This window comes from Lygodium microphyllum, chromosome 30, assembly GCF_053477565.2.
Source record: "Lygodium microphyllum isolate KBCC chromosome 30, Lygodium_microphyllum_v1.1.10, whole genome shotgun sequence".
NCBI classification, from domain to species: Eukaryota; Viridiplantae; Streptophyta; class Polypodiopsida; order Schizaeales; family Lygodiaceae; genus Lygodium; species Lygodium microphyllum.
In genome coordinates this window covers 9,798,019-9,805,171 of record NC_141164.1, presented here as the reverse complement: position 1 = coordinate 9,805,171, position 7,153 = coordinate 9,798,019, and positions in this window count along the sequence as shown.

The window sequence follows — 7,153 nt, the reverse complement described above, 5'->3', positions numbered from 1 at the left end:
TGATGCCCAAAAAGAGATCTCTACTTGCAAACTTGGCAGATACCAAATCCCAAGTTTTTATTGTGATTGAGGAGAGGAATAGGTTGTTGAAGGAGGCTCAAGAGCTAAAAGCTTTGATAGCTACCCAAACAAACGAGCTCAGATTAGCTAATACTATCCTGGACTTGAGCAATACTCAGATTCAACAAATCAAGGAATAACTAGCTCAATCTCGTTCAACTTCATGTAGTCCTTATGTGTAGCCAGTTCCTTCCTTATCCCCTAAGATTTAGATGCGCTTCAAAGAAATGCCACATTATACCCTTTATTCCAAGCCAAGGTGGAAAGGCTTGAGTAATCAAGAATGGACTGGTTGTGGTCTTCATTTGAGAAGTTCCAAGAGTTTATTCCTGCAAATCACTCCTTTGTGCATTATCAACAACATAAGTTGGCATTTTATATAAAACTTTCCATGATGGATTTGCCTCTTCCAAAAGATGGTTGGAGTGAAGCTTGGTCTTCTAATTTATTGATTGAAATGGTCAATATGGTTTTTGAGGATTCTGTGACTACAGATACCATGCTTATGTCTTACATGTACTTGCGATGTGATTTTTTGATCCTAAATGATGAAGACTTGCCTTGGTATGTGGGGGATGTGGTATTATAAGATGTTTGTATGTCAAACATTTGGAGTTGTAGATAGATAAGATATTCCTAGCATATTCCTCCAAAGTGGTTGATTGTCCTAAGATTTCTTTGCATACAATGATTGATTCTGTGATTTTGAATCAACGCCAAAACAAAGCTTCTGCTCATGTGCAAAATACTAACCAATTGAGGGCGGACCTTTTAGCCAATTTTCCAAACAGCCTCCTTTTGATTTCTCCTCCTTTGGTGCCTATGATCACAGATCATCAGTGCCTTGTTTATCTTATTATCAACAAATAGCCCATAGGTATGAAATCTATCTTTCACTTTATCAATCTAATCCACAAGTTATTTTACCCCTTCTTTTTTAACCCCAGGGTACTCCTTAGATCCCTATTTTCACTCATTGTTCTTTTATTGAGGATCGTGTTTTTTCCCCTCCTCCTTCTTGTCCTTCCCCATCCACAACTATTCTTTTCACTTTTCCAGCATACTTATTAACACCTTTTCTAACTGATTCCCCTAAATTCTCAACTAATCCCTCTTTAGCTCATTCTTCATTTTATGATTTTGCTTACCCATCCCTTCATCCTCTCTTACTTGTTCTACTTCCCTCTTCTACCACTTCTATCCCTCATCCCCCTCAGTTGGTTAGTGGTTATACATGCTTTGATCAGAAGATTCCTAGATTATGGGGATGGAGTTTATCATATTCTTTTATAGGATCTCAAATAAATTGGTCGTTGATCCCAAGGGAATGGACGACTACTAGCCAAGCTTTTCAAAATTATCTATATTGTAACTGCTCACTTTGCTTGGTATCTTGTATACATGCACCGGCATTCGCATAATGATCAAAATCAATCCCAAAGTTGTGTATGAATGTAAACATGAATATTGATCCCCAACAACTAGATATATTATACTTTCATGCTCTTTGTTTTCCTAGCCAATATCTTATATTGGTGGAGAGGATGTGTTGCCTACAGGTTTTCTAAAATCCTCCAAGACTTTTGTAGATGAATCTCTATCTATATATCGTTTTTGTAATCACCAAGCTTTTAAGTGGAATCATTTTCGTTGATACCCATAGCTGTATTTTTTATGATTCGTAATTATCTCTCTTTTGGAGGTGCCATTCAAATGGTTGTTTTGTGTATAGTGTGTATGTGTGTGATAGTTATTTTGCTCTGTGATGGGGTTGTGGTGGTTGGATATTCAAATTATTCAAGAATATATATTTTTGAAGATTCATAGTGGAGGTGATGATTGACAGATAGCTCAAGATGCACAAACTCCTATATCCTTTAAAAGTTTGTAATGCTTTTCTATTTCTAAATTGTAATAATGGATAGAGGTGTTTTCCTTTAGTTGTTTGCAATTCTTTTATTAGATGCATGTTATGAGATGAGGTTGTGTTTGGATGGTGTTTTCTAAAAGATGTTGTGAAAGATCAAACTAAGCTATATTTTGAACTCCTATTCTCTTTTTCTAAGGTTGCGAGGATGCTCCCTGATGAAATGTGGGGATATGTTGACTGCTAAAATGACTTACCTTTTTGGCTTATTTTTATTGTTTTTGAAGACCGAATGGTTGATTTTTGATTGATTTTATATGATGATTAGTTGATTTGGAAGTGTTTGAGAGTTTTTTGGATAGGTTGAATAGGTTTGAGAAGCTCATGATAGTTTTTTAGAGAAGATATGATGTTTTGATGTGGAATGAATGTGTAGCTTGGAGAAGTTTTCTAACCTTGGGGAGAGATAAATACAAGTTTAAAATAGCTCAAAGAAGTGGAAGAAGTAACTACTGAAGACTCAAATAAAGAGTGAAGTGATAGTGACATTGTTGAGCTATGAAAGGATACTATAGTGGCTCTAGTGACCTTTCATATCAAACATATCTTTTGGGAGGGGTATCCACAACCAAAGAGGAACTATGGATGATTATTCTTGATGATTACAATGTACTATTGAGAAAGAGCATGTATGAAAGAGAGTGTGTGTGTCTGTGAGAGATAGCAAAATCTATGAAAAACAATCTATCTATGAGTGAGAGATTGTGAGAGAGACTATGAAGATGATGAAGATGATGACTATGTAATGATTTCCATTAAAAGTGGAGCATTCATTTGTGTTCTCTTGTTCTTTTGATGAAGAATATGAAGAATGTGTTGAAGTTTTGTTGTGATAAATCCATGGTAGAATTGTTATATGAAGTTGCATGAAGATTTGAGAAGATTGGCATTCCTGTTGTGGTTGATCAAGTTAGAGGAACATGCTTGTTGGTGATACAATATAGATTTTCTTGCAGTAGATTCCCCATTCTCTTGGTGTGCCTCTTAGGGCTCCAATAATAGGGGGTCTTATCATCGTGAAATAAAGCCACATCCCTCAACTATTTCTATATGGCACAGTAATCCCATACATATTCTCTCCTCAATCATTCTCTCTCCCATAATATCTATCCCCCACCCCCCTTGGATAGGGCATGCTCTAATCTCTAGTAAGGATGGTGTGGCATGCTTCAATCTATTGGCTAATCCATATCCATAGCGTAGTATTTCAAGAAGTATTAGATACATAAAGTTGCACTACATCAATCTCCTCCCCCTCAGGTGCTACTCAAACTATAACAGTTGAGCCTTTCCCATCAAACCATATTATTGGATTAAGGGTTGTAGGAATATACACACGCAGCTTGGAGAAGAAGCTTGAGAGCATACAACACAAAGCATATTGAGTGGTATTAATAGAGAAGATTCATAAGTCTTAGTATGTCCTAAAGTGAATATGTATATATAGAAAGTCAAGGAAGAAAATCCCCTAGAGAGGGAAAAAGGTGTCTCGACAATCCTAAGTGTGTCATGCCACTACCAAAATTTGGTAACCAAACTCACTTGGGAGTGACACAATAAATAAGAGCTGGTACTCATGTATAGGGAAATGCCAAGCTTGGCGAACTGTGTTCAATTCACAAATGAGAGTAAGCCCAAAGCTTTGAGTTTTTCATGAGGCAAATCCCTTTGTGAAAACATATGCAAGGTGGTCTTGTACATAGGCCAAGTTGATCTCTCTTATAGACTCTCCTTGACATTATGATGATGTATCACAATGTACTTAGCACGAGCATGGAACAATGGGTTCCATGCAACCACCAACATGCTTTCATTGCCAATGAAGTTCGTGGTTGTAGATAATTTTTCAATGTTGAAATAAACCAAAATGTATGCAACTCAAACAAACTCAACCATATTTTTTGAAAGCTACTATGTACTTAGTTTCATAACTAGAAGTGACCACATTGGGTTTCTTCTTTGGCAACCATGATATGCATGAGTTGCAAGTATGAAGGACAAACCACTTGTGGATACACCAATGTCACAATAACCAATCTAGTTTGAATCTGAAAAGGAATATAGCAGAACATATACTTTATTGCTTGCCTATACCAATGCTCGGCGCTTGCACTATGCATCAATTTTCTCATCTGTGAAACTTCAAATTAAATGTTAGGCCATGTAATACATACATAAATCAATCATCCAATACCCTATTGATACAAAAATGTATCAAATCTGTCATTTGCATCATGAAGGCTCAATTTCAAACCTCTCTCCTTAGGAATCAAAATATGCTTTTAGTCCTCAAGACCAAATCTTTGTAATAATGTCTCAACGTACTTTGTTTGACACAAAGTAATATCTCCATCACACTAGTTCAATTGAATATCCAAATAATAATGAAATAGACCCAAATCTAACATGTTAAAAGCTGAATTCAAGTCAGCCTTAAAAAACAATAATATGTGTCTTTTTAGGATTAGTGAAGGAGCATGTCATTTGAGATAAACCACAATGATTGGTGGCATATCACCCTTAGTGTAACATATAAGATACTCTTAGTTAAATTATTTTGAAAGCCACATGCAATCAAATACGCATGTATGTCGTCATACCAAGCTTGAGGTGCTTGATTCAAACCATACAATTCCTTTTCAATGTGCATACATTGGTTTCCTGTCCCTTTTGAATATAACCATGAGTTTGAAAAACATTTACTTCCCCATGTAAATCACCATTTTGCATCTTCTCAACTTATGTATATTCCAAACATTATGTGTTGCTAATGCACAAATGCTACGAATTGTTGAAATACAACACGTGAGAGCAAATTTCTCAACAAAATCAATGTACTTTTGTTGAGCATAACTCTTTGTTACAAGTATCACCTTATAGGAGCACATAACATTTGGCTTACACTTCAACTTGTAAATTTGCTTAGTACTAATGGCCTTTTTACTAGGAGCAAGTCACACAAGAGCTAAATGCTTTTGAATTATTTTTCATCATCAAACAAAGAATGAATGTGAAATTTGGATAAGAATTATAAAGACCATTGAGAATAGTCTCCACAATTGAACTATCTAATAAAATTTCCTTTGTAGCAATCAATTGCTCATCATCAAGATCTTTTATCTTTGTGAAAAAAATGTCCATAGGGTTAGCTTCATCCATATGTTGACTCTTTAATTGCTTATATAAGCAACCAATGTGAGTCTCATTTCTTATTTCATTTCTTCTTTGATAAAAATGTGTAAGTATACCCTAAGCATCTTTAGCTATCTTACATGAGGAAATGTGTAGGGTCATGGTACATTTAAAGACAATATGATCAAGGTATGAGTCTCTACATCTCTAATATCCCAATGAATTTTCTCTCAAGAGAAGGTGGTGGTGGTGGTCTAACATTTACTTAAGTAGAACTTAGAATTGACAATATACTTAATACCACTTGTTTGTGTTGCATGTGCAGCTTCTAGAACATAGGACTCCCCTAGCTCCTTGGCGCCTCCTAGCCAACAATAAAACGGAGAGACCTCTTGTGTTTTGTGCAAGTCCTCAAATCCAAAGTGGACAATTTACTCCTTGGTAAAAGAGCTTAGTGTATGGCCTTGTGAGAAGCTAGGCACACTTCTCAAAACATGAACTTGAGGTAGGCCTTAACTTGTCTCTTGAAAGAAAGTCGATCTTGGGGTCATTATTGTATTTTTAGTTTAGCTTAGCCCCTTCCTTGAAAATTTATTCATTCTTAAGTTCAAGCTCATATCTCATCAAAGTCTTAGTCTTTCTCCCCCCTTATAACATCTCAATTTACCTTTGTAATTTCATGTTTAGATTTGGTTGAGTAAAGATCCTTTTTAGACTCTTATGATCAATTTGCTAAAGTATACTTCTTCCCAAGTAGATAGTGTCTCCATAGACTAAGAATATAAATCATAGCTAAAAGCTCCAAATCATGATTATCATAGTTTTTCTCATGTGTCTTTAGCTTCCTTGAGGAGCAGGCCATTGGATGTCCCTCTACATGAGTATACAATCTAGTGCAAGAAAACTCGCATCTAATATGACCAAATTCTTGGCTTAGATTGGGAAGCTTTAAAATGGGAGTTGTTACTAAAATTTGATTGAGCCTTTCAAAGGTGGGTTTCTCAATCATGATCCCTACAATATATGTTTGTTTCTTGAGCATGTTGGTGAGGGGTGTGACAATCAAGGCATGATCTTTGATAAAGGCTTTATACCACCTGGTTAATCCTAGAAAGTTGTGCACTTTCTTAGCCAACTTCATAGATGATCATTCCTATACATCTTGACCTTGGTTGGGTTTATTGCAATTCCCTTCTCAGATACTATGAATCCAGGGTACTCTATTTTCCTCTTGAAGGATACATACTTTTTTCCTCTTGAAGGATACATACTTACTCTTCTTAGCATAGAGCTTGTGCATTAGTGCTTCCAACACAATTTGGAGTTATCCTTCATGTTCTTCCTCCTCTCTAGAGACAGTTAGGACGTCATCAAAGAAGGCGAGAACAAACTCATTAAGGTAAGGCCTGAAGATGTCTTGGACTAGCTTCTTGAAGATAGCAAGGGTATTAGTCCATCCAAAGGACAATACAATAAACTCATGGTGTTCTACCTTGTATTGAATGAAATCTTTGGGATATTTTTTTCCTCGATCCTAGTTTGATAGTATCCAAACCTTAGATCAATCTTAGAAATTATCTTTGACCCTTCAAGTCTATCAAGAAGCTCATCAATCTTAAAAATTAGGTACTTATTATTTATTGTCACTTGGTTCAAGCCATAGTAATGGTTGATGCAAAGATAAAGGATTTCATCATTATTCTTTTGAAATAGGACCAAGGCTCCCCCTAGCAAATTATTCAGTCATTGAGCCAATAACTTCTTAAATTGTCCTTTTAACTAGATAGTTTCAAGATTGACATTCGATAAGTCCTTTTTTCGATCGAACCTACTCATAACACAAATTTAATGTGGTGGCTAACTTCTCTCTTGGGTGGAAGTTCATTTACTTTTTGAAGAAAAACATCTATAAACTTCTTCATCCATGAGGTTTCTTCTTTTGGGTCTTTTTCTTAACTAGTTTTGTTGAGCTTAATCAAATAGACATGCAATTCTTTCCTTAAGCCTTGTGTGATGCATAAATCCTTGGCCAAC